We start from the raw sequence: 12100 nt of genomic DNA on the forward strand, positions 1-12100 counted from the left end.
ATTCATATTTGGTCCTTATCAATTTCCTAATTCCTCTATGGCGGTCCGATAGAAAGAGGGTAATATTCATTTTTTCTTTTAGGCGATGTAGAACTTTTTGGCATGCTGCGTCGCCTACAATTAGATCTTTTTGCAGAACTACGAAGTCTATAATCTTATCTGAATCGAGGTCCATTACACTGTAAGTCACATATTTTGCACTGTAACTAGGTGAGTCAAATTGGCCATCACAGCGATTCGCACGTTTTTATCTTTTACGGAATTGATAAGTTATTCATGAATATGAAAATAAGTACGTCTGACTGTTGGTTCTACGAATTTTGAAATTATTTTATAAAATGTTGTCTTGCCGATGAAACATAGTTGTAAAGCTTTTGAAAACTTTTCAAACAATTTGTATCTTATATCGCATAAGTATAACGCAGAACTCACTGCTATGCTTCACCTCTGTTCGGACTTCCACTCCCAATTATGGGCATTCTGGCACACTGCATTAACTTTCAGCAATGTTCCTATTGTTTCTATCAAATATTTGTAAAAGAGGAATGACAAATAATACAGAAGAAAAATAAAATTTGTAACGCTGACCAGAATACAAAAAAAAAAAAAAAAAAAAAAAAAAACACTTTTTGACTCCCTATTTACTTTCTGTTTCATGTGCAGCGTCCTCGGAATCTGATAAATTAGAATTTGAAGTTTCTTCTTTATTTGAAAATATGTCTCTAAGTCAGTTTCTGCTCCCCCACATCTGATTCACCACACACATTTCTTAGCGTCCCGCAGCCTATCTCACACTGCACAGCTTTGTTTATATTAGGTTCCTGTGAATTTTCAGGCTCATCGAGAACTACACACACGTCAATATTGTCAGCTATAGGTGCATCACTGCAACTTGCTATTGCTTCTTCGACGACCTTCTTTCATTTATAAGCAGAGGAGCGCGTAGATCAGAACTTGGGGAGATTCTCCTTTCAAAAATAGGAAAGAGACAGCAGTTTTCTTAATTTTCATAGGAGTTCTATTCTCTTTGATTAAACATCTTTTTAGTAAAGACGATTCTTCAAAATCAGTTTCACGGAAATGACTGGAACACACAACAGTAGTTTTCGATAGTGTAAAACCTTTTCTGTTAATTTTCTTCACCTATGTTTTAAATCTTTGCAGTAACTTTTCTCTGTTCGGAAATACATGAAATGATACCCCTTCTTCATGTTGTTTTTGTTGTTCCCTCTGAAAAATCACAACACCAGGGCATTTTAAACTGTATTACGATACAATTTCTTCTGTTTAGTCTACTGTAGTTCAAAATCGTTCATATAAAAAAATTCGTCTACACAAAACCACAACATTGGTATGTGCTGGTTTTATGATTAAATGAAAAGCAAAACATGACTTCACACAATCACAATCCGAAATTCTGTTCACGTTTACTACGGCGAGAGAAGATTATTTATTTTAATACACAGCGCTGTGCAGCACTCGCCGATGTTCTCGGTCTACTACGCAATCACACCAGTTCAGTGGCTGTGACGTCATAAGTATTTGTGCGGGGTCAGTAACTCAAGAACCATGCCTCGCATTGACATGCGGCAAATTACATTCTACTTAGATTGAAAAACGTGTTTGATTGAAGCCAACTTAATTTTATCGCGGACTGCTCCTTTAAGTGAAGTGTAATATTTACATCCCATAGATGGTTGATCTCTGCACCTCCTGGACACTCATTTTCTGTCACCCTCCAGATACACATGGTGGGTCATTAGCAGCTAATATTTTTCCTGTCATAATTGTTAACACAACACTTTCAAATGAGCCTTACTAGAGACTGCACTTGCGATCTCGCACTCAAGGGGTTCCTTGTTAGTATCAACTTTGCTTTAGCGTGAGTCCTAGAAATGGTCGTTAACAATGCTATTATCATAACCAGATAGAGGATTTTTGGTCCTACACCAGTGGCGGTTCCTCAGGGGAGGGAAGGGAGGACCGTCCTCCTCACATTTTTCTTCTTTTGAAACTGAATACCAAATGAAATATATGGCTTGAAATTCGAGGAAGATTCGATAATTTTTAAGTTCACAGCTATGAGAAAACCTCGGTTGATGGAGTTTTAAACGACGCGCAATCAAGTGCTGCTAGAAAACTGTGAGAAAGATGCGAGATTGTTTGTGTGGAGGAAAGTCAATTCATTCCTCCTTTACTGCAGTTCACTTACATAGACAACAGCGCACTAGCGGCCAGAGAAAGAAGCGAAGTTTTAAAGCAAGTAAATGAACGGATAGGGAGGAGATCCTCCTCTGAATCAGCGCATGGGCGGGAAATAGAAACCAACTGGTCGTACAGCAAGCTCGCTACCGCTGCCATTTAACGATGCTGCATTCAACCGGACTATAACACATCTAGGAGGAAGCACAATAAAAACAGTTTTAACGCAAAGCTATGAAATACATCATATAAACTTTTTTAAATTATGAATCAAAATATATTATTCATTGCACTTTATATAAGCTACTATTCATGGTTTTAAACTTTCGAGGATATCTGAAAGTTGAAGTTGGATTTATATAAAACAAAGAGGAAGTATTTCTACGTTAATATCGCAGAGCTTTTTGATCCCTGAAATTCACTTCCATTCATTGTCTACTAGACAGGACAACAGCCAAGTTATCAGTTTTGTACAAATATATTTGAAAGTGAAAGTACTCCAAACTACATTATTTTTAACATAAAAAAATTAATCGGCCACCGGCAGCTTTGAACAATCATGTAGTATGACTTTACAAGAACTGACATTCTTCAAAAGCATGTGATACTGAACTTGTAAAATGTACATGTGACAACACAGACCACGTGGGTGAGTACAGTGTTCTCGCTTTCCTAACAGATTATTTCCCATTGCCTCTTCCTGTTGCGTGTTAGTTGCTGGTCTCTTCGAACACGTGTGATGCTGTAGTGTGCGCAAAAATGCTGTGAGGTTGTGAATTTCTTTGTAATTGTTAATGAATGGAAGTGAAAACACATATTTTGGACAATTTAGGAAATTCAGTTTACAAGAACAGATCATTGCTATACAAAAGGGAAGGCCAACCCTAACACTACCTGGTCTTACATGTATGCATTAGTAGGTTAATTTGTAGCATTTTTCTCTCAAGAAGGTGTCATTTTGCGCTGTTAACTTCTTTCCTCCTCTTAAGAAATATGCAGGAGCCGCCACTGTCCTACACAGCAACAAGACGAACACCCTGCAACTGACGAACAATCATTTCATGTCTAAAAGTTGTCGTCTGTTTATCTTCAGTCAAAGGTGATCTGTCGTATTGGCTCCATAGTAAGTGACGGATTAGAAAACGCCAAAAGTAAATAAATAGCATACACTACAATGATTTCTTGAAGAGTTTAGAAGTCAGCATTTTTCTACAAATGCCGAAACAATATTATGTAAAGTATGTCCAGCAGAGATTAAAGGGGATAGACGATGCTATATACCGGTAGTATTTCATACAAATACTAAAAAACATATTGAAACTACGCAGTTAATGGAATTTCAGAACAAGAGGAAATACTGCTTCACCAGAAACTCAAAGTGACTTTTGTCATGATGTATACCATACATTGGTGAAAACTAATATTCTATTCAAAAAGCTGCAACAAATTGATATTAGGAAAACTGTCCGATAAAAAAATTTTGATTTCTATAGAAGAGACTAAAGATACTGCTAACAGTCTGCTGTGAATGTTATTACAGGGCCACTGCAACAAGATGGTTTTCTTTCTTTTGATATGTTTATGCAGCTTTACATTGATTCGGAACAGGAACCTATTATCATGCAGTTGGAGATATGGATGGGATTTTTAAAGCTAGTGTATGTCGCTTTTTTCTTGGATACTGAGTACCATTTTGATTATGTTTCTTTCACATCCTTCTTTAGCAACGACTGAAATAACAATTAACAATGCCGCCAATATTTTTTTCTCCCTGAACATGTGCATCACAATCAAATTTCGGTAGGCTATACTTTATTCTGGGTCATACTGTAGATGATCTGGATCTTTCGACCTGTACACTCAAAGGCATATTACAAGCACCACACAATTTGAATACATACATCAATTAATTATTGTTGAAAGCACATCACGACTATTTTGTATTATTTCATTGTTTATGCAAATAAATTCTGTATAGGCACCACTTAAACTCAAAGCAATATTGTTTTGCAGATACCTTACTCCATGTCTTTATTTTATCATGGAGTGTACGAGCATTAAGTTACGAACAATCACAAACACACTCAGTCCACACATCATCACCACTGAACAATACACATCCAAAGTAAAATAAAGCATTCTTTTGTTCGCACTCGCATAACCACTATACTTTTTTCATATATTATAGAGTTATCAAATTGCGTTTAAAATGCAGCCCTGTTTTTGTATTGTGGTTGATTCTGCTTTATAGCTATCGTACGACCAATGATTTTTTTTTTAATTTTACTCCTGTAAACTCAGAGAAGTAAAAACAACTTTTTGGTTCAGAAATGTTAATTTTAATTACAAACACTAACACAACTTCTACAGACGTATCTTTGCCTCTACCAACATGGCCACACTCACAACAAATGTGTTTTTGTAAACATATACCATAATTTGTAGCATTACTGGCAGATAAATGCGATTTTGCTTAAGGAATAGAAATTTTGATATGGAGACGTCTTAAACTTAATTACATTACTCACGGCTCAGCTTTATAGCTATAAATACAGGGTGGGAGGGATTACTTGCAAATACAGTATTTTGATATTTGTTTAAGAAAAATGTAAGTGAAATAACGCCCTATTTACTTTTTCCCTTGCCTTTATAATTTTTTCATAAATGTGTAAACGTATTTTACGGTATGATGTTTCATGAATAGTAGTACCACAGTCTAGTATACAGGGTGAAAGGTAACCTTTTACAATCCTTCTGGGATATGATGTCTCGAATTATGACAAACAATAAAGTCTAATAATATTTTGTTCCCAGAAGAACGGTTTTCGAAAAAAATGGTCTTTTGTAAATTGAAATTATGATGTTTTCATGAAACTGCTCAAAATTGAATTTTTATCCACGTAGAATGATAGAGTAAGCTATGTATGGCCATGTTACAGTAGTATTTGCATGGAAAATAACACAGATCTCGAATAAATCGCGTTAATAGTCGTATACACATTGCATGGGAACAGGGTTGTGACACGCTGGCAACACTGTTTCTTACGTACGCAAACCATGTGGCCGAGCTAGGTGTATGGAGCGGACGATACTCTTACATTCACTTCGTCATTAGTAGCAGGCTACGTGCAGTTCGAAGCAGTTGAAAGACAAAGAGATGCCACAGTTTTCTAATCATATCTGGACATGTCATTAATTTATCGCGAAAATGGTCACAATGCTGCTGCTGCTCGCTTATACCGTAACAGATAAGTGGATCAGGAGTGTGAAAGTTGTAGACACGCAACTGGTGAACACTTTGAACAATACCTTTAAAAGACATTGTAGAGAATGGTGTACAAAAATTAACAGTGTACCTCACAATGTATAGGCCTATAATTTTCATTTAGTTTCAAAGGTGTTTATTTCTTCCAAACATTGTATTGTAATTGAGTTGTAGTGACATTAACTGTGTGATCCTCAATGTAAAATAATACTATTTAAAGGATTAATTTTGTTTTATGCATAATTTTTCATTCTACTGTATTATTGATGAAATTGCCATAAAAAGTAACGGAAACTACGTGTTTGTTCGTACTAAATTTAGTGCTGAAACGATACAATAACGAATAACATAGTTCGATAACGATACAATAGATACCCGGTAACGAATAACATAGTTCATATAATTATTAATTATCATGTTACGATTAACATAAATTTTGATTTGACTGCATTCTCAACAGATGTTTTTGTTTACAAAACGGTATGTGTATACATCCTCTCAAAACCTCTGCCAAGTAGATGATTGAAGCGGCATTCAGTATGCTGGGATGCAGTGACCTCGCGAAGTAAATACTGCTACTGTTTACAACGTTGCAACATTGGAACATTCGTTTTCTCGAAATATTACAAAAACTATTGGTCGTATGAAAAAATGTCACAGTCTATTATATACAGTCACGAAGCTTGAGTTTTGAGGGTGCTAGAAACAATAGACTGTGACGGTTTTTTTCAATTGCCTGTAATGAGGCGATATTAGCGATCCTAGTGGTGAGCAACTATCTAATGTTTGCATATTTACTACGTATTGAGCTTCGCGACTGTATATACTAGACTGTGAAAATATTATTTGACAAAACGTTTCCAAATGACATGATCTGTTATGAGTGTGAAGTATTGTAAAAGGTTACCTTCCATCCTGTACGTATACAGTCACGAAGCTTGAGTTGTGAGGGTACTAGGAACAATAGCTGTGCAGGTACTATTTCGCATTGTCTGTGATGAGGCGATAGTAGCGATCCTAGTGATTAGCAACTATCTATGGATGCATATTTACTACGTATTGAACTTCGTGACTGTATATAGTAGACTGTGATTATACACGAACATAAACAGTTCAGGGTGAAATTCAAACGTATTACAGTACAAAATAAATCATGAATGTAATTCCATGTGCTAATGTAAAAAGGTGATTGTGTTTGGATACACGGTAAATTATGTGATAACCAGGCTTCGGCCTAGGCACACAGAGTAACCAGTATGAGGTTTAGAGTACATGAAGTCTAAATGACGTCATGACCCCTGTGCAGTCACCCGACTGCAACAGCACAGATGGGTCCGTAATGTGCATTACCGTTGTGTGTATTGCTGCTTGGCTGCGGTACGTGTAACAGGCTTCGGCGTAGGAACACCTGATTGAAGGTTACAACTCACGTATATACTTTAATGGTAGACATTTATTGTCTACTCTAGGAATGTACCGGTACTGTATATACTGCATCTGTACAGAGTGAAATATATTTTGAGCCGTACTGTGACGGACTGTTTAATGTTGAGACACGAAGTAATGGCGCGCTTCATCTCCACTCCACTCGACCAACACTACACTATAGTCGGTGTGTTCTGAACTTCATGCGTTTCTGTGCCCAGAACCGAAGCCTGGTGATAACCTTTCACGCCTCAATGACCTTCATGGTAAGCCTGGACAGTAGACAACCCCTACAAGCGTAGACCTCCTTGTAACTAGTGAGGCGTTCGTAAAAAAAAAAAAACAAAACAAAACAAATCGCCTGGAAGTATTAACTAATCTAAAAACATGTTGTTTTACATGTCTAAAAAAAATAACTTCTAAGATTGAGAAATTTGTTACATAATATGGTTCAGTATACTATCCCCGATTACCTCTAAAACATTTGCACGTATACCCCTTCCATCCTGTATGAATAAACTTAAAAATATATTACCAATGTATTTAATGGCTCACATTCAACGTTCTTTCTTAACGCCAGCTGCACATACTTGATATTTCTATTGTCGATTTCCGTTCCATGTAGTAAAACCTGATTGTGTGAAGTCGAGAAACAATGGCTACCGGTATCTAATTGAATTTCCGTGACTTGTAAGACCATGGATTTAATTTCTAGCTCTTATCACAAAATTAGAGTTTTGGGTTTCAATTTCGATAACAGTGGCATGTGCGAAAAGCAGCAAGACGAAACTGTGTAGCCTAGTGCGGAGCCGTAATTGAAGAATGTGATTCCAAAACTCACTCAGTCCATTTGCATTACAGGCGTTATGTTCGGTTCAAGTTCGTCGACGAGTATGACGAAGTTCGATATTCGTCGATGTTCGCTCTGCAGGAGGGAACCTGTCGTGTTTGTTCCACCTTGTTGTAAAAATATTCGCTGTCCTCCACTCTCATCCCTTCATGTTTTAACCACTTAAGGATTCTAGCACATCTTGCGATTAGTTTTTCATACGAAATAAGACGATGTTTGTAATATCTTGGTTGCCTCTCTCTTGTTCGAACATTGCAGGATACTAATGTCTATTATTTATACATTTATACCGGTATATGATTACGTTTGAGACCTGTATCATCATATTTTAAGGGGTTAGGTACAGCTTACAGCAGTAAAATTTTGGAAATATTCAACTTTTTTTTTTTCTCCATTACTGTTTCTTGTACAATAATGAAAATTAGTATGTATAAAACACTGTCCTTGTGCTATATGAAAAAAAAATATTTTTACAATTAAAAAAAAAATACTTTTTTTTTCCCCCCGCCCAAATTCAGTTCACTGTGCAGTGATGAAGCGTTCCCCAAATAACTCAAAAACTGTCCAACATTCTGTGATGAAATTTTTTGTGTGTATGAATATTTATGCATATCATATCTACAATATGATGCAAGATCACTTTTCTACCTTTGATAAACTGTCTGATAAAAATAAATTCATTTAAAAAAATGGTCATCAAATATCAGTATTTTCTTCTAACACCAAAGAAAAATATATTATTTATTAAGGAATGTAGTTGAAAGAGCATGATATTGTAAACATGAGTTTCAGCAATAAAATAAAAGCGAGAGAACATAAAAAAGTTAACAAGTTTATGAGTTATGAGGGAAACGCTTCATCACTGCACAGTGAACTGCCAACATTTTGAATTTTGAAAAAAAGAAAAAAAATATATATATATAACTTTTTTAATCGTAAAAATATTTTTTTCATATAGCAGAAGGCCAGTATTTTACACATACCAATTTTCATTATTGTACAAGATATAGTGATGGAGGGAAAAAATGTTGAATATTTCCAAAAATTTTACTGCTGTAAGCTGTACCTAACTTCTTAAGCTCGTTTTCTTCTAAAACAATCCAACACCTTGTCTAAAATTTTATGTTATTGTACATGTAACTTGAAAACTGGCCCAGTCCGTAGACCAGTGGATAAAAAAAAAAAACTAGTAGCCTACAATCCTTTCGTAAAAATGGACTTGATGTGTATTTATTAATGCTTTCTTTTGGTAATTCTTGTTTAAACAGAAATGACATCTTTATAGAGTAAACTTATTTCTATACGAGAATTGTTAATCATAGCAAAATCTTCCAGGATTTATTTAATTCTTTGTGTCTTAGCGTTTATATTATCTTTCCTTACATAAATTTATATGAAAATAACCTCCAATTCTTTGCAGTATATTGGATCACTCTTTCATTTGATTAAGAATGTATCTAGCTTTCTAAAGAACGGAGAACATAGATAACCAAGACTTTCCGCTATTTAGTAATACGTTTGTAACAAGTAGCTCTGTCGCCTATCTTTATTCTTTCTTTCTCCTTCTGTTTGTTTCATACTTAATTTAGTTATTTTTTAAATGTATCCTTCTATTCTTCTTCCTTTTGTATCTTCATCTTGTTCTTCTCTTCTTTCACCTCAGCTTCTTATTGTTTGTCGATCCAGCTCTTCTTGTCTTATTTATTGCACTTCTTAATTTAATTTAATTTTTTCCGTGTTTTATTGCTTTTGTTCTTCTTTATAATTTCTTCTTTCATTTGTTTCTTCTTCTTTTTTTTGTAATTTCTTCCACCTCAACTTCTTATCCTTTGCCCTTCAATTTCTTCTTCTTTTATTTATTACACTTCTTAATTCACACTCTTATTTCTTTTCTGTGCTCTCCTCTTTTCATCATTTTTATTATTTCCTCCACTGTTTTTCTTTTGTTTCTTATTATTCTTTTTAATTGGTTATTTTACGAAGCTTTATCAACTGCTATGATTATTTAGCATCTGAGTGAGATGGTGATAATGCCGGCGAAATGAGTCCGAAGTCCAGCGTCGAAAGCCACCCAGCATTTGCTCTTAATGGGTTGAGGGAAAACTTCGGAAAAAATCTCAACTAGGTACTGTCCAAATTTCACGAGAGGATTCCTGCGAAGGAGGTATGGTCCTTGCGGGGTAAGAGGAGAGAGTGAGCCAGTAACTCAGCGTTCTTGAAGGAGTAGGTGGATGGGAGTGGTGTCATAGGCCGGCTGGGACAAACAAGGCTCAGTCAATGGCCTCCCGGTTTCGTGTTATAAGAGTGGGGGGAAAACTGGCATACCTTGCTCGGATCTTCTCGTGAAATGTGGACTGTAACTTGTCACAACTAGAATTTCAACCCGGGCCCGCTCTTTCACGGTCAAGCATGCTAATCGTTACTCCATAGCGGTGGACTTCTTGTTCTTTTTTTTCTTATTTACTGTGCTTCTTATTATTCTCTCTCGCTTTGTTCAGCCATTATCTATATACAAATAGGCCTATATGCAAATATACAAGAATTTGGAGTTAGCCTTTACTACACCTACTACTATTGTTATTATTATTATTATTATTATTATTATTATTATTATTATTATTATTACTATTATAGACCATATACTAGTGAAAATTGAAGTTAGTTAGTTAGTTAGTTAGTTAGTTAGTTAGTTAGTTAGTTAGTTAGTTAGTTAGTTAGTTAGTTAGTTAGTTAGTTAGTTAGTTAGTTAGTTAGTTAGTTTGTTTGTTTGTTTGTTTGTTTGTTTGTTACTCAGTCTGTCAGTTAATTAGTTATTCGAATTGATGAAACAATATATAAAACATATTACCTACCTTTCGGAATAAATTTCTGGAACTCTTTAAGCCATACGAATATTAACTTGCTTCGTGATCAGCACGTTTTTGCAGCTCCTGTAAGCAAGCTATTGTTCTCTTAATCTCTCTTAATCTTGCCTTCCGTTTATAGCCAAAAGTGATTTGAATAAACTGACCCAGTGAGAAACATTAACATACTAGGTGTGATACTCGGTGAAACCTCTTGTACTAAATTCTTTTCTCCATGATCATTGGAATTAGGATATACTTCATTGTTCAAAAGAGTAACTTTTGTTCTAAATATGTATTAATATGCTATTAAGTATAATCTCGAATATTATATAGTGGTACGTAACTGATACTTGTTGAATGCCATTTAGTCGCAACACATGCAGACCAACAGGGTTACGGATGTGTGAAGCAAGGTAACGTAAATCTAAATATAAGAACTGAATTGTTTAGGACCTATTTTGTTCTATTATCCTGAACTGTTAATAATTAGATATTTTATTTCAGAAAACACTTTCTTACATTTCAGGTAACAACTTATAAACGAGCCTTAAAAATAAGCATTAATGCATTTACTACTTATATGTTTGTACCTTAGACTATGTTACTGCTTTTCTTGAACTTATAATTGTTTCTTTTACTAAGTACTCCATCTCAGTATTTAAGTAAAATTTATTTTCGAATAAAATTAAAAGAGTCCGCCCCTTGGCTTTGTGGATAGCGTGTGTGCTTCATATTCGAGCCGTATACCAAAATGTATTCAATAAAATATACGTATTATATCACAAAAGTAAGCTAAATTAAGATAATGGGTTCATACCCCATTTACAGGGGAAGTCCAGCCAGAGCAGTGGTTCGATTTCCGGTATGGGCAATGGAATAGATTTATCTTCCGTTCACGGGCTGGATATTTGCCCCTTGTCATATGCTGTCCTGTGTAGTCTCAGCGGTGATCCTGTGTCGTTCTGACCATACGACCGCAAAACCCCGCATTGTATACTTGTCACTTATTGGCCCACTATATACCCTCTTCAACATCGCATTGGATTATAAGTCTGTAAGAAAGAAAGAGGTAAAACATGACAAAAAAGGAAGAATAAAATTAAGCTTGTTAATTGATTGAAATCCCTCTGATTGAGGTTCTGGCTGATATGTAGCCTACATCTATTATCAAGCAGTACATCTCACTTGACGATATGTGTCAGAGGAATAACAATATTGTTTGTATATATCTGAAGACTGACTAGTGTAATATGTAGCTAGTCAGCGGGAAAGAAACTGGTCACCCTACTCCATTATCTCCTAGCCTAGTTGCCTCATAAGTAGTGCCTTTTTGGTATCACTTGTGAGATTCAGACCTGTCTTCGGATAGTTGACTAAACAACAACAATTGTACATCTTGATTACTCAACTTTTAACACTATATAAGTATTATATGTTTCTCTCGTGTTAAATTCTGTCATACCTGGTTAACATGTTTCGGGCTTGTATGGGCCTTCTTCAGAACTGGTTTTT

The sequence above is a fragment of the Periplaneta americana genome, chromosome 1 (genome assembly GCF_040183065.1).
Source record: "Periplaneta americana isolate PAMFEO1 chromosome 1, P.americana_PAMFEO1_priV1, whole genome shotgun sequence".
Lineage (NCBI taxonomy): Eukaryota > Metazoa > Arthropoda > Insecta > Blattodea > Blattidae > Periplaneta > Periplaneta americana.